The 24,903-nt window shown below is 49.7% G+C and overlaps 1 long non-coding RNA gene and 1 pseudogene across 2 annotated transcripts; one reads left to right on the forward strand and one right to left on the reverse strand.

Annotated features, from left to right (window-relative positions):
* Positions 1 to 2,042: 2,042 nt before the first annotated feature.
* Positions 2,043 to 4,909, reverse strand: LOC140691479 (uncharacterized). 2 transcript variants are annotated; one of them, XR_012067129.1, is made up of 3 exons: positions 4,645 to 4,909; positions 4,190 to 4,306; positions 2,043 to 2,592 (listed from the first exon to the last, which is right to left on the reverse strand). It is a non-coding gene; the product is annotated as an uncharacterized lncRNA (long non-coding RNA). The 2 variants fall into 2 exon arrangements; XR_012067131.1 differs by lacking the exon at positions 2,043 to 2,592 and adding an exon at positions 3,448 to 3,875.
* A 12,554-nt stretch (positions 4,910 to 17,463) lies between these two features.
* Positions 17,464 to 18,881, forward strand: LOC102540124 (RAC-beta serine/threonine-protein kinase pseudogene; annotated as a pseudogene).
* Positions 18,882 to 24,903: the final 6,022 nt, after the last annotated feature.

Raw genomic sequence — 24,903 nt, forward strand, 5'->3', positions numbered from 1 at the left:
ACCATCCTTACCTTTTTAGGTCCCTGGGAGGAAAGCAGGGTGGAATGCAACCCTAACTTTCTGGAGTAAAATGTGAACTTCTGAAAACCGAGGACCAAAAGCCAAGTTCAGCCTTTACTAGGCCAAGGGCTGGGGAAGAGCAGCAGCCGCCCTCCTGCGGTTATGAGCAGGATGGGTGGGCTTTGTTCATCGTCCTGCTGGCTTCCTTCCACGGCTTAGCAGGCCCAAGCACTTTCGGAACTCTGTCCTCTGGCCCGCCTCCATCCAAGGAAATCAGACACACGCACTCCCGGCTTTTCGGCTCTGAGCTCCTCCCCACCCTGCAGAAAAGCCCACCTGTTGTTCAGACAGACAGGAACCCACATCTGCTTTCTCTCTGGCTGTTACCCGCCACGTCTGGGGTGGGCTGTGCCTCCCAGGCCCACCATGGGCACAGCCAGTGTCCAGTTTGACTCCCGGCTGACTCCCGATGGCCTGACCCATTACCCGTCACAGACGAGGTGCTCCAGGTGTGTCTCATGAACATAATACAAGCTCCCAGAGGACCTCTTAAAGGCTGAGGGTGTGTGGGGTGGGGGCAGGACCGTGAGGGAGAGTTGGGGCCGAGGAGACATGCTTAGGAGGAAGGGATTGACGGCCCGAGGAAGGGCCCCATGGCCTGGGCCTGGATGGCAGCCGAGGCTGCTGCGCCCTGGACCCCCAGCCCTGCTCCCTCTCACCACGTGTGCGCTAGGCCTTCGTTACTCTGGCAACTCGCCCCGCTCAGATGGCAGTGGGCTGCTGAATCCAGCCCTTTGTTACAGGGGAAAATGCTCTCGTTGAAGCTCAGGAGCGGAGCTGCTGCCTTTTATTGCAACGGGCGCCACCGGCTTCCATCTGTAAACTTAGTGTGCGCGCAGGGGAGAGGGCCGGGGAACCCAGGCCGCCGCCGGGGGACAGCGGGGGCGACGACCACTGCATACTACGCAGGGGCGCGGGCTGAGCCGAGGGGCTGGCAGGGCCGACCAGCCCAAGCGCCCCCGCCCCAGCGTTGACCTTGGCTTGGCGTGTTCTGATTCCCCGACTCTGCGCAAGGAGTGGGGTCGAAGCTCACGGATGGAAAGGGTCTCAGAGCCCCGAGAGAAGACAGGCGTCTCCTGGGGGAAGCCCCCCTCCCCCTAAAAAGACGGGGCCGACTCCTGCCCTGCCCTGGGGGCGCTCTAGTCCCCAGTGCCTGGACCTCCTGCAGCCGCAGCCCTCCGGCGGGGGCGCCTGCCCGCCCCGCCAGGGGAGGCCGCCTGCGCCGGGAATGATCCTGCGCCTGCTTGCCCGCGCCTCCTTGTTCTAAAGGGCAGCAGCCCAGCTGCTGTAGCAGGTAGTTAGCCGGACAGACGGGGACGCGCGCGGAGGTAGATGTTCGCCGTGAAACAGGCGCCCTTCTCCCTGCCTCGCTCCCTAAAGGCTCCCGAGTGGGATGACGAACAAAGCGTGGGCCCTCCGGAAGCGGGCTGATTTGGACCCATCTCAGGACTTAGCACAAGGGCAGCTCTTTGTTTACAGCTCCTTTTTCTCTTCCCATTTCCTTTTCTCCCACCTCCTCCCCTTTTCCGGTTATCTGCTCCACCGAGGGGCGGGGGTGGGGCAAGGGGGCCCTGTCTAACCACCGACCTCCAATCCTGGTTATTCTGTTGGGGACCCTTGGCCTGGGAGGCTGTCACACGCACATCAGGGCCGAGGCAGTGATGCCGGGCCAGACAGGCGTGGGAGGACGGACTGCGGAGCCCACATCATCCAGCCCAGGGGGAGTGCTGTGCTGCCAGCGGGCGGAGGTGCCACCAGCTGCTGACCTCATTACGGTTCAAATCATGGAGGAGCGGGCCATTAAAGGTCCGTCCATAAGAACCAGAGCTAAATGGCTGCGAAGATACTGACAGCCTCACTGGAAACTGGCTTTCCAATGAGCTGCTGTGTCCCCTCCTCCTTTAATTAGCAGGAGGGAGCTGGACAACTTGTTACAACTGCAGGGAAAACGATAAAAGATGGCTTTGTATTAGTGTGGCAAATTTTATTAAACCGAGAGAAAGGGTAACTGAAACATGACAGCCGTGTGTGTAGTGCCTCCTGAATCTGTAATAACCCAATCTTGTTCTGAATCATCCCTGTGTTGGCAAACGGAATATAAAGCATTTAACAGATTCAGTACTGTCAGAGGTACAACAGAGCATAGCCGAGTGGGGAGGGGCACGTAGGGGAAGAGGGTCTCCAACCCAGGGCATTGCTCACTGAGTAATGAGCAGAAATACAGCCCCAGCCCAGCACCTGCCAGTGACCCCTGCCTCTGCTTCCTTTCAGCTGGTCCCAGGAGGCCTCTACTAGCACCCTGTTTCTGAGTTCATCCTGCCTGGGCAGCACATTTCCTCATAGCCACAGGCTTTGTCCTCCCCAGAGAAACAGAATGAAATCAGGCAGGCTCTGCTGCCTGCCCAGAACGAGCCCTGGGCCATGCATATCAGCCTGGTGGTCTGGGGTCTGTGGCTGCTCCCTGAGGTCCAGGTGCCCCCTCTGCTGGCCTGCTGTCTCCTCATTGCTGTGTTCCCAGGCGGTGCACAGTGCCTGAAATGTAATTGGCCCTCAGTTCAATTGTACAGTGACTCAGTGGATGTGTGAATATAAGCTTTACTCAGCCCTGGTCTGGGAACCCCAAGGCTGACCCTGTGGTGACACAGGCATGATTCAGTGACCCATCTCACTGGGATCTGATGGCTTTTGGAGGCAGCCTCTGCCACAGGGTCCCTTTCTCCAGGCGCCACCAAACCTGTCATTTGTGGAGTCCTTACTGACGCCAGGCGGCATGCTAAGTGACTTACCCACATTGTTGGTTCTCCCAGCAACCCCTGAGATGGGTCCTTCTATCTCTCTTTTACAGGCAGGTTAAGTGAAGATGCTGAGAGGTTAGGAATGTGACTTAACTCATCCTCCGCTCCCTCCCTTCCCTGGGTGTCTATAGGCAGACCCTGACCTAAGGCCTGAGACACTCACAAATTGTGATGGTCATTGCCAAGGGGTAGTGTGTCCAGTGGTTAAATCACAGGCGATCTGGCTTCTTAACCTGCTTCCTTCCCGACTGGAGGGATAAACTGAGGCCAGTCACCATACTGGGAGGTCGGCCTCATCTCTCTTCCCTCCTCCCAAGCCTGTAGCTGGGCTGTGACAGTGGCAGGTGGGCCTGGGGCCTGGCTGTGCCACTGTTCAGCAGTGCTTCATGGGGCATATCCCTTGGCCACCTTCTGTATACAACTTGATCTGCTTTTCACACCCTGCCTCTCATACCTTTTCATTGTAACCATAGTGCTAATGGTATCAGAAGTTTAACTTAAAAGTGTGTTGGTGGGGTTAACCGTGGATGCCCTCAGTGGTGCACCCCAGCTGCTTCTACCTCCTCCCCTCTCCTTTCCCGTACCCCCTCATTTTCTTGGAGGTCACCCCACCCCCACACTCCCCACCCTGGTCCGGACCCTCACAACAGCTTTCTTCTCTCCCAGTCTTTGTCCCACATGGCTCTGGTATTTGTTGCTTGGGGATTGATGCTCACAGACAAACTTTTGGGTGTAAGTGAAGTGCTGTTGCTTCCATTCTAATGAGTGGCAGACTGTCTGTCCCAGGCCTGCTCTGCTGGCCTCCACCCCACCCTCCCCTCTGTATTCGCGTCGGCCCAGGAGCTCTTGTTCCCATCAAATGAGTCAGGGGTGAGATCTTGGAAGAGTAATTAATTTGAGCAAATGTGTGTCAATGTCCTCGGAAATACAAGATGTCAGTACAAACCACCTGTGCTTGCTCTGGCCACAAAGCTCCAGAACGCAGGCGGGCCTCTCTTCAGAAAAACCTCTAGGTCCAGGCTATTTGCGTTACAAAAAAAAAAAAAAAGGTCACTTTACGGAAGGATTTACTGGTAGGTCCTTTAAAATTGAAGCTCTTTTGGTGTATTTAAGTAGTTTACAGGTCATTAAGTATTTGACAGGGGAAATTTAAGGACCAGAAAACTTCGTGTTCAAGCTTAAGAACCAGTGCCAATTACAGATTCTTCTGAAATGATGATGATGCAGCCCAGAAATTGTATGTAAGCCGGCAAGCAAAGGCAGGCTGACTCACCGAAGCGTGGCCGCACACACACCCTTCAGACATGCTTGCTGGGGCCCCTACAGAAACGTACCTGTTTTTCTTTAACGATGAGCACTGAGAGCAGAACTAAGCTTTCTGTGCCAGTTCCCCGATTGATCCCTGTCCGCTCAGCTCTGCGATCCCGTAGGCTGGCTGGGAGATTGCCTAACTGAAAACCAGAGTTCAAGTCAATGGCCTTTTAAGGTTTTTTATTGTCTGATGTTCCTCTAGTAGCCTCCCTGTTCACTCCTCAGAGCTCCTTTCTCTTCCCTCCTCTTACTTCCCACCTCACCCCCCACACCTCGCTCTGAGCTCAGCATCGCGCCTCAGACTTCACGGACGTGATGGAGGAGATGAAGGCTTCAGACTGGAGCCCCCTCACCCTTCCTCCCCTAAGTCTGCGAGCCCGCCTGCTGCGGTGCTCAGATTCATCCCTCCTGAAACTCCGAGAGCCAGTCTCTCCACGTGGGCTCTGCATCCCAGCCTCTTACCCTCTTAAGGACTCACCTGGGGTCCTTCCCAGCAGTGTACAGACCTGCTCTCTTATCCGTCGTCTTTGAAAACGTCACAAGCCGCCTGCGATTGTAATACTTCTTTCAGCTCCTGCTCCATCTCTGCTCTCTTTCACCGCCAAACGACTCAGAAGAATTGTCTGCACAGACGGCCTCCTCTTGTCCACCCCCCAGCCACCCTCCTGCCCACTTCAGTCCGGCACCCCTCCCCACCACGCCACTTCACAACTCGGGGAGGTCACCAACAGCTTCCGTGCCGCCCGCCCCCACCGACACTTTGTCGTCCTCTTGGCTTCTCCGCAGCATTCCACACCCTCTCCTTCTCGGAGACGCTGTCTCCAGGCTGTGCTCCTCTGCCTCCCCCCCCCCTTCTGTTTATTCCTCCTTTTCTGTCGTCTAAATATTGGACCTCCCAAGTCTTGGTCCTCAGCCTGTTTCTCCATCTGCACATCCTTGCTAGGTGAGCTCACCTGTTATCAAGCTTTAAATACCGTCTATGTAGTGATGACTTCCAAATTCCTCTCTTGAGCTTTCGTCTTGCAATTCTGCCTGTCTCCTTGAATTTTTCATGTCAATGTTCTACAGATAACCCAAACATATGAAAAGAAACCAAACTCTTGATCTGTGTTCTCAGATCTGTTTCTCCCTAAATCTTCCCCCAGCTCAGTAAATAGCGCCCTTGCCCACCCATTTGCAAAGCCCCAGTTTCTCCTCTCTCCCCTCCGACATCTCATCTCCCACCAGGTTCTGCCAGTTTACCTCCAATGTGTGTCTCGAATGAATACCCTTCTCTCCATCTCCCCTGCCACCCTCTAGCCCCGGCCACCATTGTCTCTTTCCTGACCTAGGACAATAGCTTCCTAATTGGTCTCTTTACTGCCACTCTTGCCAAGTGTTCTTTACACAGCACAGCATTTCAAAAATATCAGTTGTCTCATGTTATTCCTCTGCTTAAACCCTGCAGTGGTTATTCATTATCCTGAGAATAAAATCCTAACTCCTCGCTGTGCTGTATACGGCTCTGTATGATCTGGCCCGTCCATCTAACTTTCTGCCCTCATCTTGCACTTCTTCTCGATCGGCTGCCCTCCCAGCAACCATCTCCGCCCATCTTCCATTGTAGTAGAACCCCAGTTTTGTTCAGCTACGAATTTTTTTCATGAAAGAGGTGGTGACGTTTTCAGGGAAGGTGAGCCCTCCTCCCCTCCACGGGATGTAACCATGGTTAATCTAAGCTAACTGTGGTCACGTCATGACGCCATTGTCAACGATTGGTTTCAGAGTGGGACTGGCTCTGTGCCATGGACTTAAGAGAAGTTCTACTGGCCACTTCTAGGAAAGATGCAGTGACCTCATGAGAGAGTTCTGCACGAGGGGGAGTTGCCTGCAAGCCACCCTTCCTGCCTTCCCGGTGTTGGTAGGTGAGGATTCGGTGTTCCCCACCTGCTGGGTGACCGGAGCCCATCCCTTCCCACAAGGTGATGGATGATGCTTCTCTCGTAGGGCCCCCAAGAGGACTCAGTGGGGTCAGGTAGGCAGAGCTCCTCTCCTAGGACCTGCCATCCCCGAAGCCCGAGAACTGTCACTTCCCTTTCCTTCCTCTTCCTCTTCTTGGCTGCTCTCCCCAACAGGTGTTGTTGACCTGCCCTCGCTCCCTGCCCGAGCCTCGGCTCTTCACTGGAGCCCAGCGGCGGGCAGCAGCATCTCAGTATAACATAAAGGCAGTTTCTTTAGCTGCTTCTTTTTAAACAACAAAATTAAAATTGCCTCTCCGTCTTCCTTGGCTGCCTCAGCCGAGCGCCTTGCCAGCGTGTTTACATTAAGGGATCTGCGGGGGTCCTGCAGGTTGTGGGCTGTGTGTGTTCTGTCTGTTTAGTGTGGCTCCCACTTTGTCTAATTTCCTAATACAGCTCAGCATTCTAATTTTTTTCTCCGAGGCTGTGAACGGAGAAGGGAAATTGCGGCTCTGGATGAGGCCTTCTTCCACAGACCCTGCAAGATCCCCCCACCAGAGTCGTCCTCTCGCCCAATTAGGCCAGAGTGCCTGCCGACGGAAGGTTCCTGTTCCAGGCCCTAATTACCGCTTGATGGAATGAATAAAGACTTCGTGTTTTCTACATTTTACTTACAGAGTTGCTGATGCGGTGAATGTTAGATGAAATGTCTCATTCCTCAGAGAGATTAAAAAACCAAGTGCCTCGGCCGCAGATCGGAGCGGCTGGTTGAGCAACAGGCTTTCCCTGCCGCCCTGGCGAGGCCCTCCCGTGTGAGCAGGTCTGGGGTCTGCGAGAGCCGGTGAAGACAAGTAAAAGTGAGGCAGGCTCTTACCGGGCACTGGTCTCCCCAGATGCGCCCTCGTTTCCTTCCCACGAGGATGTGACGCGGCGGCTGGCCGTCCGCTGTGCGCAGGTAGGGACGCTGAGGCTCGGAGACATATTCTGCCTCTCGCCAAGGGCGCGCGCAGTGAACGACACAGCAGGACGGTGGGTTGAATTCAGGCTTCCGTGCTGAGTGCTCTTTCCCCTTTGGCCCCGGGACGCTTTCCTGGCCCACTGGGTCCAGTCGGCCCAGCATCCCTTAGGAACCAGCCAGTTCTTTTCCTTGAGAGTGGATGGCAGGGAGGGTGTGGCGGGTGGTTTCTGCAGCATAACAGACCTCCCCGAAACTTAGAGGCTTCAAACAACAAACTGTGCTTTTTCACGGCTCTGTGTTAGCTGCGTGGCTCCTGTGGTCTGGGGTGGCTTGAGGGGGACTGGCAGGTCCGGGGTGGCCTGCGTCAGTAGCCCCTGGGGCAAGGGCCAGATGGTCGCATCCTCTAGGAGGCTTGCCCAGGCCTGGCCTCTTCTTTGAATTTCATATGTAGATACAGCCATTGACATGAATGTAGCCCTCGATAAACATCTTTCCCCTTTGAAAGTAGCTCTGCTGGTTTGAACCCTGTCTGTCTGGACTCATTCATGTTTGGGTGGAAGGTTCCGAGCAGCAAAGGGAAGCCCCAATGTACAGGCACTTTTAGAGCCCCTCTACTACGTCTTCTAATGTCCAGTTGGCCAAGGAAGCCACGTGTCCAAGGCCGGATTCACGGGGTGGAGAAGAGACTCCGGCTCTTGATGGGAGGGCCACACGCACGCATCCAGAGATGGGAAGCTTCGCGGTCACTTTGCAGTCCACCGCAAAGGGCGGTGTTCTTCAGAAGGTCATTTCATGACTCCTGGTCCTGTCAGCTAGGGGTTGGAGAGGGGACTTACTGACATCCGGACAGGATGTCACCAAGGCTGCTTCCAGACAGATTTTTTTTTTTTTTGGTTCCTGTTGTTGTATTGTTTTTGACATGTAGAGAATGAGGAAACAAAACCGCCCTTTGGTGGTTTATCCATGTTCTCATAACCAGCCATTATCTTTTCATTGTTCTTATTTCTCTGGACCAGATGCTTCAGACGCCTGGGAGTGCGTGTTCAGACTTGGTGGTGGGACCGCCCCTGCTCCGTCTGCAGCTGTAGGGGTGAAGGAGGGAGCAGCTCTGTGCCCCCTGCCTGTCCCTTCTCTAGGGCTCACAGCATGTTCTGGTTTGTCCATCTGAGTGTTACATGGTTTTTCCCGCATGACCTGGGAAATGCAGACCAGAGAATTTTAGGCTCTTTGAAGGAGGGAGAGGTTCAGAAGGATCTGTGCAGTGATGGAGTCTCTGTATGCCTTGACAGCTTCATCTCGGATTCTGTCCCTTCCTCCCACCCTCCCCCCACCCTCCTCTTTCCTGTGCTTCCAAGGCCATGGCGACCTGTTTTCTGAGTAGAAACTGCTATAATCAGAGATTTGTGGAAACCAGTTCCAAGGCAGCCTGCCTTGGGTACTATTAGGCCCTCAGGCCTCAGTTCAAGGTTCCCCTGAAACCTTCCAACAGGGAGAGAACAGGGCTGTCAGCCGTGTGAACACCATGGGCCCTTCCCCAGCTCAGCTTTCTCAGGTGAATGACTCTGGGGGCAAGTCGGACAGAGCCGGGCCCCCAGGCCTGGGACCCAAAGGTGAAAGTCCTTTGGTGCCTCTTGCAACCAGGACTGGTTAAAATTATTGGCTGGTGTGGGTCTTATTCTTTCCTTTATTGGCTTGAGCACCTCGCCCAGGGCCTGGCACAGGAGAAATGTCCCAGCAGGGCCCTCAGCCCCTGACCACCGAGTGGGCGGCTGAAATCCTCTGGCAGAAGGTTCCAGGGGGTGGTGCTGGCAGCTTTGTTCAGGTGGAAGTGAGAGGGGGAGAAGGAGGAGGTGAGACCCCAGTGTGGGGGCCTGAGGGCTACGCCACCGAAGGCTGCATCATCTGTCCTCCTAAGGCTGTCCCTCCCACCCTGGGGCTGCCGGCGTCCTCCCTGCACAGCCTGCAGGCTCCTCCTGCCCCATCAGCCTTTATGTGTCCCGTTAGAGCAAGAAAGTAAAAGGTTTTATGAGGGTGACTCCCCCACACCCGGCTCTGTCTTAAAAAAAAGGAAAAAAAAGGCAAAGTGTGTTCCTGCAAATTAAACAAATGTCACATCAGCGCTGGTTGCCTAAATGGCAGCCTTCCAGAAGCAGCGCCTCAGGCCAGGCCAGGGAAGCTGGATTTCCACTCTCAGGGCCTCCCAGGAAGGCCTGCCTGGTCCTTGTCTGTTCCTGGAACAGAGGGCTGAGGAGGGATGTCGGTCTTCAGTTTGCTTCTCCCGTCAGGGCTGCGGGAGACCCCGGGACCCCTCTCACGAGGGTGCTCGGGGTTCTGGGGGCCCCTGCTATTACAGGCCACGTTTTGTATGTGTCTAGAAAGTGAAATGGGGGGTAAATCTTCAGCTTTCTTCCCATTCTCAAAGAAGTCGGTGACCCTAAAATAGATTACAGACTGAGGAGAAATAGTATGACTCCGTCACTGTGAACAGAAGGAATCTTGGGCCCAGAGAGGGCAAGTTGCTTGAGTCAGATCACACAGCACATTAGTGGCTTTTTGTTTAAAGATCAAATCCACATGTTTAAGGGGAGGGGCCTGATAGCAAGTAGGGGAGGCCTTTTCTCATTTCCTGGCAATTTGTAAGCAGCTTGTCTCTTAATTGATTGTGTGTGTTGGTTTTTTCTGTTGTTTTTTGTTTTGTTGTTTTTTTTTAAGTTGGAATCACTCCCAGAAGTAAAGGGGCTGAGATGAACAAAATAAATAAGGAATAAACAGGCTCTGCGTTCATCTCCCCCACTCCCCCTGCCCCTGCCGCCCCACCGCATGGCTTTTCCTCTTAAGACTTTGCCAAGAATGGAATTACCATTCCTACAACCTGCCACTTAAACAACATATTTATCTTTTTTTTAAGCTAAAATAATACTTGCTATAACGGAAATACCATAACCCTGTCAAGCAAAGGTGGCCCCCAACTGACGACGTCCTGGTGGACTTTCAGGGTCTCCCAGAGCACTGCTCTTACTGTACCTGTTGTACACGCCCCAGGGCGTGCATCTGCCTCCCAGAAAGAGCCAAAAAGAGGACGCCCTTAGACTGCTGTTCCAAGTGGGAGGCGGCATGCCAGCCTCTACGCCCGGTCCTGGCCAACTTGCCTGCTTCCTTATTTGGGTTAATTGTATGGCTTTTTACAGGACTCGAAGACTGTCACTCAGATTGGACCCTGTCAGCATATTCCCTGGCTGTTGCAAACCTGTGACAAGATTGCTTCTCTAACTGCGAGCAAGTGCGGTGACGAAGTCAGCCTTTGGCTGCATTAAGGCCGAACAGAGAGCCTACGAAGGGCTCTGGCCGTTACAACCTAGATCAATGTCAGAAGGGGCGATGTCCTTACGTGTCCTCCAGAGAACAGAGCGAGTGACAGTGGAATCTCAGTTGCTTAGTCACAGCTACCTACCAGACTTCACAGTGTTTCCAAAATAGTGAGGTTTCACAGACTTCAGTCATTGGGTTATCACAATTTTTGCCATGTCCTTGTACACTTTTACTATTACTTACTATTATTTATTTAAAAGTTCTTTAATTTAATGACAGTTTTACTTAACTGTTATTTTAAAGGGGGATTTTGTCAGTGGGAGAAGAGTTTCACTTACTAGAACATAAGATCACCTTGACATATAAGGACAATAAGACAATACTTTTCACTGCTGTCCCGACACAGGGATTGGGAATTCAGGAGGGTGTCGTTAATCTCTGACAGTCACAGGACCCACTGCGCACACTACAGACCAGTGCGCAGGCGGCACCATGTTCTGTGCCCTCGCTTTCCCCATCTGGAAAAGCTTCAGAACCATTTATCTTTTTCATCACAGGCCATTATCTGTGAGGAAGAGAGGAGAGAATTCCTTTGCCAAATGCAGGGAGTTACCGGACCATCAGGCATCAGGCTTTGAAGGAGCTAATGGAGGTTTGAAACTGCAGCTGAGTGTCCAGTGGTAAGACATGGCGCTGAAGCCAGAGGGCACCAGGCTTGACACCATTTCCCCAACTGTGGCTCCACCTAGAAAGTTTGGGGAACCCGACTTGTAGATTTTGAGTGGTAAGACAGGCCAAGAAGAGCAAAAACAGTGTATGCTTAGAATAAAGGGCTTAAGATACAAACTACTTTATACAGAATAAACAAGGTCCTACTGTGCAGCACAGGGAACTATATTCAAAAGCTTGTAACAGCCTATAATAGAAAAGAATCTGAAAAAGAATACATATATATATATGTCTGTATAGCTGAATCACTATGCTGTACGCTTGAAACTAGCACAACATTGTAAGTCAACTAAACTTCCATTAAAAGTTTTAAAAATAAATGATAAAAATTGTTTGAAAGAATAGAGGGCTTAGAAGTTGTTCAAATGAGGAAGAAAATCACAGCAGATTTCAAACTCCCAATTTATCCCTTCCCACCCCTTCCCCCTGGTAACCATACGTTTGTTTTCTATGTCTGTGAGTCTGTTTCTGTTTTGTAAGTTCCTTTGTCTTTTTTTAAGATTCCACATATGAGTGATCTCATACGGTATTTTTCTTTCTCTTTCTGGCTTACTTCACTTAGAATGACAATCTCCAGGTCCATCCATGGTTCTGCAAATGGCATTATTTTACTCTTTTTTATAGCTGAGTAGTATTCCATTGTATAGATATACTGCCACATCTTTATCCAGTCATCTGTCAGTGGACATTTGGGTTGTTGCTATCTCTTGGCTATTGTAATTGTATCCATTTCTTTTCCTATTTAGCTTTCGGAAACAGTATTGAACCCTTCGCTTTGAGTAAGCTCTTGGTTTTTTGAACCATGTGTAGGTGATAAGCCTTGAGACAGAATAAGTGCCTGCCTTTTTCCCTTCTATTTCCCTCTCTCCCTTCCTTCCTCCCTTCCTTTCCATCAGGCCACTCTTTCTACCCATTCTTCTCTCTTGAAATAGGCAGGAGCCATGGAGGTGGCAGCCCCTGGAGGCTGAGGAGGCAACTGGCATGGTAGAAAGAGCAGTTACACACGAGGAGGCTGAGCCAAGAAGTACATCCTGCTGGAGGTGTTTTTTATAAATATGGAAAGAGAGGGGCTGGAGAGAACCCTGAGGTGTTGGATTGGAATTGGAAGCACCGGTGTGTAAACTAATGAGTTTAAAATATAGCTACACTGAGAGAGAGAGAAATGCAGCTGGATGTGTCTGTATGTTTGTGTGTCTACGTGTGCACATGCGCATACTTCCCAGCTCTGCTCTCCAAGAGGGTTTAGAAACAATGACACTCCAGCAGAAATAAACATACTGAGTGCCCAGATCTTGGTGTCCTCATATCAACATCCACTAAAGAGAACCAGTACTTGTTGGAAATATTGGCTCCAGGGTTGAGGCAGAGGAACTACAAGATGGTTGTGGGTCACCTGTTGCTCAAGGAATTACAGACATTTGTCAAAGACCATAGACGCCAGCTTGCAAGGATCCTCGCTGGCCAAATCTGAGCCACGTTAATCATCAAAGTAAGTAGCGACAGTGACAGATTACCACGCATTAAATAAAACAGGAATCCACAAGTCCAGTCAGAGGTGAATACATAAATACATAGGGAGAGGGAAAGCTTTCCTTACAGAAGAATGCCGAATTTTCTATAAATCCAAAATTATTTCCAAAAAGGTAATCTGTGCACTCTAAGCATACAGTGTTTCTGAAACAAATAGGGTTCCAAAGTTGTATAGTTTCAGAAAGACAAAAAAGTGAGTATCAGCATGATTCCAAGAAACGCAGTTGCAGAAAAACAACTCATGGATGAGATAAAGGGGCGTATCCCACTTTTCCGGTGGAAAAGAGCATGTTTCTTTCCTGTGGACTGAGAGCTCCCAGCAGAGACTCCTTCCACACAGCCGCCCACTAACCCTAACCCCACCTTCAGCAAACATCATTTTTGCAAGAAAAATTAAGGGCTATATTCTCATTTCCTTTAGAACATGAGGGAGAAGGTAAAGTAAACATTAAGCTATTTATTTGTTAGAAAAGGAGAAGTTGTTGGACTTTGAGCTAAAAAAAGCAGGAGAGAGAAAATGAGACAGAGAGACAGACAGGAGAGGGAATCTCATTTCTTATTTGTGCCCTGATGTACAAAGTTACAAGCTCTACTCGTTACAGGTTCTTCTGAGTGTGGGTTTGGACCACTTGGGTATCGCTAACGTGGTGGAAAAAGGCTCCTGTCTCCCCGCCAGCTGAGGCTCAGTTTGGCGCTAGAAGCAGGTGGAAGGGGCAAGAGGGCAGTGAGCTGCAGGGTCGCACTGCCAGTGAGCGGCGCTCTGCCCCCGTGGGCCGCCCCGGCTTCATTGCTCAGCGCTCTCCTCACTCTAGGCTCCAGCCAACCTGAATGACTTGCAGAGCTAGAATATGGTATATCCTTGTCACCTCCTTCAGGAGGTGACATTATCTTACCCATCTGAGTGTCTAACATTCTCTCCCTGAACCTGCCTGCTGCCAAGGACTTGCAGAGTAAAGAGTCCCTGCCTGCCTCAGGGGATGTCTGAGCAATGCTTGCTCTCATTCCTTAGTGCCCAGTGCCACCACCCCTGTGGACAGCCCATGCTGAGGAAACCTGGGTTCTGCCGCCTGTGGCCGTGGAACAGCTGCTGGCCAGCCCGCCAGCTCCCACGGCCCCTGCGCCTCTCAGCACACTCACTACACCTCTGATTATCTGATGTGTGTCTTTGTCTTTAGCCCTATGAAAGCCACGCCTGTGTTGTTTACTACTCTGGTTTTAGGTTTCGCACAATACCTGGGACATGACAGATGTTTGGTAAATTCAGTTTTGACCGAATTTCCTAGCACCTAAGGAGGCTGTCTGCCCTTCCATGTCTGTCCCATATAGTTGGTGATTTAGCTCCAGGAGCCAACATTTTCCAGTCTGTTCTGCCACCTGGAGAAACTGTGACTTAACCTGGCTGTGTTCTGTGGTTGGATGGCTACAGAGATGGCATCTGAGATCAGATTTGATGACCTGACCCATCACTACAGTTTCAAACAACAGACTTCTGGCAAGGAACCCTGTGATTCTTATTAAGGTTGGAAAGGATGTTTGCTAAGAGATTCAATCTGATCAAGAGGATTGCAAACTGAATATTGAGGGAGAGAGAGAAAAGAATTACACATGTAATTACAATAGTTAACTAACAGTAATAGATACTGTTATCCAGTGCCAGGGATGGTCCTGAGTGATTCACATGCATTAACTATTCAATCCTTGCAATAACCACACGAGTTAGGAATTCTTATTATGACCATTTTAAAGATGCAGAAACCAAGCCATTTGAGTGAATTGTCCAAAGTCACGTAAGAGGCTGCACTGGGATTCACGCTGGGGCAATCTGGCTCTAGATGGGTGCTTGTAACCTCTGCACTATGCTGCATTTGCTCAATGCTCTAAAAAAATATATACATATTGTGTGACAGAGACAGAAAAATTATTTATTTTAAAATAGCAACAACAACAAAACCCAAAACTGGCCAGGCAAGTATTGACCTCAGAGGTCGGGATACCATAACATAGGGTAAGGGTAACAATAAAGTAAACTTTGAATTTTGGTATGCTCACAAACCCAGCAGACCAAACTGCCTTCCACTCTTGGGTTCCCTCCCTGTCCACATCCATGTGCATGACTGTAAACATGACAGATGTAATTTTGGATTCTGCCTTTTGCATTTAGCATTGTCATAACCGTTTCACCAAACTGCTATATAATTGTCAAGACAGAGACACCATATTATTGTTTCCATTTGCATCTTTTATTAACTTGTTGAAGATTTTTCCATGTTTGTTTACAGGTTGTTTATCTATTATGTAAATTGTTTCTTCACACCTTTCCCATTTGTCTGCTAAAATCTTAACTTTATTTTTTAAATAGTTATTCTTTTTTGCAATATAGACATTGTTTATTACCTCTCTAGTGACAAGATAAAATTCTATTTTCTGTGGCTTTGCACTATTAAAAGTATGTATGTAATCTACCTAGATTCATTTTTGTGTGAAGTATGAGCATGGATAAAAAGTATGTTTTCCAATTACACAATTACAATTTCTTCAGTAACATTATTGACACATGTTCCTCACCTGTAGCCCGTCCCTCCTGTTTTTCTGTCTAGAAATCATAGACATTTCTAGTAGAGATGCATGACCAGGACGTAGTGATGAGAGGGCACACCTGGCGAACTCCGTGCTATCAGCTCTGAAGCCTGGAGAGGAGAAGAGCAGCATACTTACTCGTTTACTCCACTCAGGAGTACTTAATACGTCCCAGGCACTATTTCAAATGCTTGTGAACGCAAGAGAAAAATCACAGCCCTATGAAGCTTACATTCTTGTGATAGGAATCAAACAAAATAAGTAAGTAAATACAGCATGTATCAAATGATGATGAGTGATAGAAAAAAAAAAACAGGAGGCAGGATTAGGAGGAGTAAGATTGGCCACAGACAGTATAATTCTAAGTTAGTTGATCTGGAAAGGATTCACTGTGAAGGAGGAGAGTAAAGGCAAGTGCTTATCTGAAGGGAGAATATTCCAGGCAGAGGAAACAGCAAGTGCAAAGGCCCTGGGGCAGGAAGTGCGTATGTGTTTATGGAACAACTAGGCTGGAGTGAAGGAAGAAAGGAGAGTATACCAGAGTGTACAATTACATAGAGAGAAGTACATGGGTTTTGGAATTATGTAAACAGGCCAAAAGTCAAGCAGAGAAGTCTTAGGAAAGCTGCTGAAACTTTCCAAGACTCAACTTCATCATCTGTAAAATGGTTATATCAATACGTATGGTGGAGGACTTGGAAGTCAGAACTGAGAGAAGCTGTTCCTGGCTACCTCCTTCATTCCATGATCTGGAATCAAATTTGCTTTAGCGTTTCTTTTCTTTGCTCTGGAGGATGAGACACTTCTACTCTATCCTCTCAAACTGCAATTTAAAATGGATTAACAGAAACACTTGAGATAATTTGTACTTGTTTTTGTCATAGAGGGTTTTGCCATCACTTTTCTTCCAGTTTATGTATAGAGTTTTTTTTTTGTATTTTGGTATTCATATTACAACACAGATGACCCCAATCACAAGACTATGGCTACAAAATAAGGTTTCATTCCTTTTATATTGGAAAAATAGTAACTTTGAACCCCACACCACTAGTTTAGTGAAGTCTAGTCTTTGGCTCATATAACATGGGTACTGTTGCTTTTTGTATTCTTTTTTTCTTTTTCCTTTTTTAAAAAGTCTTTTCCCATTTTTACTTGCCTTCCTTGGTCTTACTTTTCTCCCGCACCATGAGGTTGCCTCTTGCTCACAGGTTGGTGTACAGCCTGATGTGCTTCTTCTTTGTTCACATGGTTGTTGATGAACACATTTACACACTTGCATGTTTTTTTCACGTAAGTGTAATCACTATACACACCCCTGTGCACCTTACATTTCTCACTCAATAATACCACTTAGGAGCCTCTTAGCACCGACTAATTTCACCCATTCGCCCTTGTAAGCAAACAAAAACCAAACAAAATGCTTGTTCTGTGCCGCCACAGAACAACCCACAGAACCGTTGGAGGAAATATAACTGAAGGGCTCTTTCGTGTAATTTTTCCAAAACAAAGGAAATCTGTCCCCAGGGACAATCAGTGTCACTACTGGGCGTGGCAGAAAAGGTCCAGCAGCGAGTTCTGCCCCACTGCGGTCAGGGGGACTTGGTGTGGTTTCTAGCTTCTTACATTTCCTCAGGCTTGCTTTGTGACCTATCATATGATCAGTCCTTTAGAAACAAATATGCACATCTACAGTCAACTGGTATTTGACAAGGGAGCCACGAATACTTAGCGGAAAAGGACAGTCTCTTCAATAAACGGTGCTGGTAAAACTGGACAATCTGATGCAAAAATAAATCAGTCAAGCTGAGGGGGAGGGTACAGCTAAAGTGGTAGAGTGAATGCTTCGCATGCACGCGGTCCTGGGTTCCACCCCTAGTACCTCCTCTGAAAATAAATAATAAACCGGACTACCTTACCCCTCACCCCCCAAAAAAAGTTGGATTCCTATTTTTTACCACTCATAAAAATGAAACTGATTAAAGACTTAAACATAAGACCTGAAACTGTAACAGAAAAAAAAAAAAAACATCTAGAAGAACACACAGTGGGGCTGAGGGGAGGGGGGCCGTGGGGCCTGGCTCGGCAAAGGGGCAAAGGCGTTGCCGCCGCCGCCTGGAAGCACGCGGAGCGGGATCAAGCGTCCCGAGGGGATGGTCAGGGCTAGAACCCCGCCAGGGAGGCTAGCGGGCCGCCGGTGACAGGCCGTGCTCTGTCCGCCGTGCCTCCTGCATGTCCTGCTGCCCTGAGCTGTCCCAAACTGGGAGACAGCGTGCCACGCTGCCACCATGAACGAGGTGTCTGTCGTCACAGAAGGCTGGCTCCTCGAGCGCGGTGAATACATCAAGGCCTGGAGGCCCCGGTACTTCCTGCCGAAGAGCGACGGCGCCTTCATTGGATGCAAGGAGCCGCCCGAAGCCCCCGACCAGACCCTGCGCCCCTTAAACAACGTCTCTGTCGCAGAATGCCAGCTGGCGAAGACCGAGAGACCGCGGCCCGACACCTTGATCATGCGCTGCGGGCCGTGGACCACGGTCATTGAGAGGGCCTTCCATGCAGACTCTGCGGCTGAGAGGGAGGAGCGGACGAGGGCCATCCGGGTGGTCGCCAACAGCCGCAAGCAGCGGGCCCGGGTGGGACCCCGTGGACTGCAAGTGTGGCTCCCCCAGCCACTCTTCTGCGGCTGAGGAGTTGGAAGCGGCAGTCAGCAGGGCTCGGGCCAAGGTGACCACGAACGGCTTCGACTATCGCAGCCTCCTTCCTGGGCAAGGGCGCGTTTGGCAAGGCCATCCTGCTGCGGGAAAAGGCCCCGGCCGCTACTACACCGTGGAGATCCCGCGTTAGGAGGTTAACATCGCCAAGGGCGAGGTCGCCCACGCAGCCGCCGAGAGCCGGGTCCTCCAGAACGCCAGGCACCCGCTCCTCCCGCGCTGAAGTTTGCTTTCCAGACCCACGGCCGCCTGCTCTTCGCGAAGAGCGTGCCACCGGCGCGAGCTGTCCCTCCGCCTGCCCCGGGCGCGCGTCTTCACGGAGGAGCGGGCCCGCGTCTACGGCACGAGATCGCCTCGGCCCCGGAGCACCTGCTCTCGGGGCACGCGGTGTACCGCGACGTCAAGCCGGAAAGCCTCATGCTGGACAAAGGTGGCCACGTCGAGATCACTGACTTCGGCCTGTGCAGAGAGGGCATCAGTGGCGGGGCCGCCACCAGAACCCTCTGTGGGGCCCCCGAGCGCCTGGCCCCCGGGTGCTGGAGGACAACGACTATGGCCGGGCGGTGGGCTGGTGCGGGCTGGGCGTGCGCACGCTCGAGGTGATGTGCGGCCGCCTGCGCGTCTACAGCCAGGACCGCCGGCGCCTCTCCGAGCTCATCCTCACGGAGGAGATCCGCTTCCCGCGCACGCTCGGCCCCGAGGCCAAGGCCCTGCTCGCGGGGCTGCCCAAGAAGGACCCCAGGCAGAGGCTCGGCGGGGGGCCCAGCGATGCCAAGGAGGTCGCGCAGCACAGGCTCTTCCTCGGTATCAACTGGCAAGACGTGGTGCAGAAGACGCTCCCGCCACCCTTCCAACCTCAGGTCTCATCTGAGGTTGGCACAAGGAACGTTGACGACGAGTTCACCGCCCAGTCCATCCCAGTCACTCCCCACCCCCACCCCGGGCCGCAGTGACAGCCGGGGCTCGCTCGAACCGGACCAGCGGACCCACTTCCCCCAGTTCTCCTATTCGGCCAGCATCCGAGAGCGAGCAGCGCCGCGCGCCGCCGCCGCCGCGCGGGACGCAAGCTCGGCTGCCATCACCGCCGGGGGGCTTTTTCTTTACTTCCTTTTTTTTTTAAGTTTTTATTTTGCTTTTTGTTTGTGTCCCCGTCCCTCACCTCCTCACCCCCATTTCCAGTTTTTTCTTCAGCCCTCTGCCAAACTCACCGCAGCGGTCCCAGCAGCCCTGCCTCCAGGATCCTGTCCTGCCCTCGCCTTTGTACCCAGACCAGGATTGAGGACACTCCACTACCTGCACTAGGACCAGGCCTTTGGGCAGTTGGAGAGATTCCGATTTTTAATCAACACAAGCCGCACTGAGGGGCGAAGGGCGGAGCTGTGGGGCCTCCCTGAGTTTCTGGCCCGAGCGCCCCGAGGCAGCCTGCCTCGGCGTTGCTGCTGTCAGAGGCTGCCCCCTGGTGGGCTACCCGGTGAACAGCGCCCTGGTGCTGCCTTCTTGGCCCTGTCGTTAGGCTCCAAGAGGCCTGGCGTGGGGCAGTCCAGCCCCTCCTCCCATGGGGGCAGAAAAGCAATAATGTCCAGGGACCGGGGGTAGGGGTGGGGTGGCCTTTTGGAAGCTGCGTGCAGGATTGGGGGTTTAGGGCTCCCTCACGTGGATGGGACCCAATTACCGTGTGGGAAACCAGGAGGGGCCCAGAGGACGAGCACTGCCTTCTGGCCCTGCCCCCCGCCCCCCAAGCTGCTCTCCTGACCCTGTGGATGAGGCAGGAGGAACATTTGGGGGCTAACCGCCCCGCCCACTGGCCCCGTGCCTTAGCAGGGCTTCCTTCCAGCCAGCCTTACCCCCTGCTGGATGGGGGCCGGGATCTCCCCCTTCTGTTTGCCTGGGGTGGAGGGGCGCCAGCCTTGGCTGTTACGTATCTCGCACCGAGACAGTATGGGGCCCCGTGGACTTGGGTCGAGGAGGGGGTGGGCGTGGGTGTCTCTGGTATGTACTAGGGTGGGGGCCTCTGAGAAGGGATGCTCCAGGCCACCTCATCCCCTCCCCATCTCCGGGCCCCGCATTCTGCAGCTTTAAGGCGAACGTGTGTCAGTGCCGTGGGCAGCTGTGTGCCTGCCTTGGACTGTGTGTCCGTGGGCGTTCCTGTGCATCTGAGAAGCAGATACACATGGGGGGGGTGTGTGTGCACGTATGCGTGTGTGTTGGGTATGTGTGTGCGGGGGCAAGTGTGTCCTGGCCTCAAGTGTGTGTGGTATGTGTGGGCTCAAGCCCCACCCTTGGCCTGAGCATTTCATCCCAAGGGGAGGGGTGCTGGCCCAGCAGGGAAGCCACACCAGAGGTCCACTTGCTGCCCTGTCCTCCCCTGCCCCCCAATATCTCTCGGCGTTTGGAATTGTTTTTTCCGGTTTTCATCTCCCCACCCCACTTTCTGTTGCTAGGTAATTCACAGAGAGACACATCCTGGAGTGGGGTGGGGGTTGGCTTGGGTGGGTGGGGTCCTGTTTCCTTTCTGTGTGTGTATGTCGTTAATCTGACAATTCTTCCTCTTTCTCACTCGCCTTTCCCCATTCCTTGTATGTGTACGGTACAAGCAATAAAGACACTCATTTCAGGAAAAAAAAAAAAAAGAACACATAGGGAAAAAGTTCCTTGACATCAAGCTTGGTAATGATTTTTTTGGATATGACACCAAAATCACAAACAATAAAGGCCAAAATAAGCAAGTGTGACTACCTAAGACTAAAAGGCTGTACAGTGAAAGAAACAGTCAATAAAGTGAAAAGGCAGCCTATTAAATGGGAGAAGGTATTTGCAAACCATTTATTTGACCAGCGGTTAATATCCAAACTATATATAAAAACTCATACAACTCAATAGCAAAAAAAACCAAAAAACAAAAAACAAAAAACCCACAAATAATTCAATTAAAAATAGTCAGAGGAACCAGACATTTTTCCAAAGATGGCATACAAATGGCGAACAGACACGTGAAAAGATGGTCAACATTACTAGCCATCAAGGAAATGCAAGTCAAAACTACAATGAGATACCCTCTCGCACTTCTTAATGGCTATCATCAAAAGACGAGACAATACACGTTGACAGGAATGTGCACTGTTGGTAGGAATGTAAATTGTTACAGTCACTATGGAAAATAGTACAGAGGTTCCTGAAAAAACTAAAAACAGAAGTGCCATATGATCCAGGAATCCCACTTCAGAGTGTATCTGAAGGAAATGAAAACAGGATATTGATGAGACACCTGCACGTCCATGTTTATTACAGCATTATTCACAATAGCCAAGGTTTGGAAATAACCTACTTGTGCATCAATGGATGAGTCACAGCATCAACCAGGTAGCCCTGTGTGTCTGAGTTTCCGTCATAGCTCCTCTCTCTGTCCGTGTGGGCTTCGGGGTGGCTACATCCCGGTCACAAGCCCCCAGGTACTGCACCATCCCTCCTGGTTCCCTCACACCCTGCCCACACCTCCATGAATAGCCTCTTACTAAACTTCCTCCAAAGTTCTCAGTCTGAGTGTACCGTCTGTTTCCTGCTGTGATCTTGGTGATACAATTCCTCGGTCAAATTGTATTCAGTGGCAGAAGTTCAGTCTAACCTGGTATCCTGACTGACACACTTTATATCAAAAAGAAAACTTAAGTGGACCCATATGGAACACGCGCATGGCTCCGGACCTTATTTTATTTCCCCTGGAGACTCATTTTGTACATGATGTGGCTCAAAAGAACTTTTTCAGGGGGCCCTTTTCCATCAGGTACCTTTATATTACCTTCAGCTCCAAAATTTTATGCTAATTAAGTTAAGAAGCCATCTTTTTCCTGAAATTTCTGCCATACATGTTAGAATAACTTAGCTTTTAAATTTATTTTGAGGGTTCAGTAAATAAGAAAGAAAAGTGAAAATAGAGTGGGGAAGATAGAAGAATAGTTCTTCCCTTAATTTTCGAAAGTCTCATGGTAAAGACCCTCTTTTTCTCCAGTAGTAGGCAACCCTCTTCCCCAAGGCTGCTTTTCAGCTGCAAGACCTTAAGCAACATGTTTGTCCCTTCCCCCTATTTTTTCAGGACTAGCATATCAAAATTAAGACTAGAATATCTACCTTCAGGTTTATTGTGAGAATTCGATAAAACATATGTATAAGGATCTGGCCTTGATATGTCTGTACTGGGCTAACCCAACAAATGCCCATTTATTCTCTCTTCCAATTACATACTTAAAAATAATGCACTTCATGGCTTTTAAGGTTCACCTGGTCCTTCTGCCATTGCTTCTTGGAAAGTCTGAGTACTTGGTGGAATTCCTTTTTTTTTTCTTGCTTAAAATGCCTTTAAATTGTGGGAAAATACACGTAACATTTACCCTCTTAAACATTTTGAAGCATCGTAAAGTATATTCACATTGTTGTGCCACCAATCTCCAGAACTTTTTCATCTTTGCAAGTGTGAAACTCTACACCAGTTAAACGACCAGCACTGTATCCCTCTTCCCAGCTCCTGGCAGCCACGGCTCTACTTCCTGTTTCCATGAATTTGACTATTCTAGCTACATATCCACGTGGAATCGTAGAGTGTCCTTTTGTGACCGGCATATTTCACTTAGCATAATGCCCTCAAGTTTCATCCATGATGTGGCCTGTGTCAGAATTTTCTTTCCTGAACTTAGTTTTAAAAATGAATTTTCTGAGATATACTTGCCAAAATTCCTAGGTTTCATTTAACATTACATTTTTTCATGTGTTAAAAGTGCCCCTAACACTGCATGTTATTATGGTGAAACTGTAAAAAGTGAAATATGTTCTTAGAAAGCATCCTCCAGTCACTAACATGCTCCTTATTAATACCCTACTTGGTATACCTGGGTGATGTACACGTGGGAATGTTTATTACCCGCAATCAGCCAGTGTTCTTGTCCACAGGCTCGTCTCTGTTAGCACTCTTGTTCAGCATTGTTTTAAGACGTTTAATGAACAAAAAGGAATGCTGTCAAAAAGCGTTATTTCAAACATGAAGTATGTAGACTCTCTGTGGATTCTGGAATTCCTGAGCAATTCTAATTTAAAACGCTCATTGTCCACACATGCCTCCTGTTACTAGATTTCTTCCTGGGCTCCACGTCAAGCCTTGCTTTCTGTTCTTTCTCTCTGTTTGGAAAGCACAGCTCCCCAGAGTTCCTGGAACTCTTCTGAATGTAGTGATTTGGATCTCCTCCAAGACCTTCACTGAATGCAGGCTGACTTCCCCAGAGCTGGCCCCTTGGAAACAGGCACAATGGAGTCTTGGTGGTTAGCAGAAAGTACTCTCTTGGATTCAACCTAGTGCAACCGTTATTCACTCTTTGTAGCTGTTGGAACAATTTCTTTTCTCCCTCTGCACCCGGAGGAAGAGGAGGTGGGGTGTGCTGGAGGAGGGTAACCCCCAGATGGGGCCAACACTTCCCTCATTAGTTTAGGATGTTCAACATAATTATTTGAAATACTTATACGTTGGGAAATGATTATCGCAATAAGTTTAGTTAACATCCATCACCTCATATAATTACAATTTTTTCCCCTTAGGATGAGAACTGTTAAGATCTATTCTCTTAACTTTCAAATATACAACAGTATTGTTAACTGTAGTCACCATGCTGTACCTCACATCTCCAGGACTTATTTACTTATAACTGGAACTTTGTACCTTTTGACTTCCTTCACGCACTCCCCACCTATGCCTCTAACCACTGGTCTGTGGTCTGTTTCTGAGTTGTGTTCTTTTAGTTTCTACATATAAGTGTGGTCCTGCGGTATTTGTCTTTCTCTGTCTGACTTATTTCATTTAGAATAAAGTCCTCAAAGTTCTTTGATGCTGTCACAAGTGGTAGGATTTCCTTCTCTTTTTTTTAATGGCTGAAAAAATATACATATACATATATATATATATATAGAGAGAGAGAGAGAGCTCACATTTCGTTTATTCATGCATCTGCTGATGGACGCTTAGCACTTAGGTTGTTTCCATGTCTTGGCTCTTGTGAATTATGCTACAGTGAACACGGGGTGCATACCTTTCCAAGACAATGATTTTGTTTCCTTCAGACATATGCCCAGAAATGGGATGGCTAGATCACATGGTACTTCTATTTTTAACTTTTTCCCAGGAATCTACATGCTGTTTTTCATAGTTGCAGCACCAATTTACATTCCCACCAACAGTGCACAGGCCTCCTTTCGCTCTGCGTCCTCACCAACACTTGCTTTCTCTTACTGTGTTGATGACAGTGATCTGACAGCTGCGAGGCGGAATCTCAGTGTGGTTCTGATTTTTGTTTCCCTGATTATTAGTGATGCTGAGCATTTTTCATGCACCTGTTGTTCCACTTGTGTATCTTCTTTGAAAAAATATCTCTTCACTTTTTAATCAGAGTGTTCTTTTTTTATGGAGTTTTATGAGTGATTTGGGTTCGATACTAACCCCTTATTAGATATATGATTTACGAATATTTCCTCCTTTCTTCCCTTTCCATTTTGCTGATGGTCTCCTTTGCTATGCAGAAGCTTTTTCCTTTGATGTCGTCCCACTTTGTTTTTGTTGCCTTTGCTTTTGGTGTCATATCCAAAACTCATCACTAAAACAGATGTCAGGGAGTTTACTTCCATGTTTTCTTCCAGGAGTTTTATGGTCTCACATTTAAGTCTTTAATCCATTTTGAATTTGGGGGGAAGGATGACCCAGCTGTGGAGAACTTTCCAAGTGGGGTCAACATTACTTGTGGAAATACACTCGGTGACTCTTTATCATAGCTTTCCTGAGTAATGTTTGCCAGGTTTAAAAGTCAGTTTTTTTTTAAACATTTTTTATTAATGACCTTCAACTTTGGCCCTCCAACGTATCCCCACTTTTCATTTTATTTTAGACTTGCCACAAGAGGTATTTCCCTCATCCATTATAACTCACCCAAGCCTCTCTCTACCATTCCGTAGCTTTC

This window comes from Vicugna pacos, chromosome 35 (assembly GCF_048564905.1).
Source record: "Vicugna pacos chromosome 35, VicPac4, whole genome shotgun sequence".
Classification (NCBI taxonomy): Eukaryota; Metazoa; Chordata; class Mammalia; order Artiodactyla; family Camelidae; genus Vicugna; species Vicugna pacos.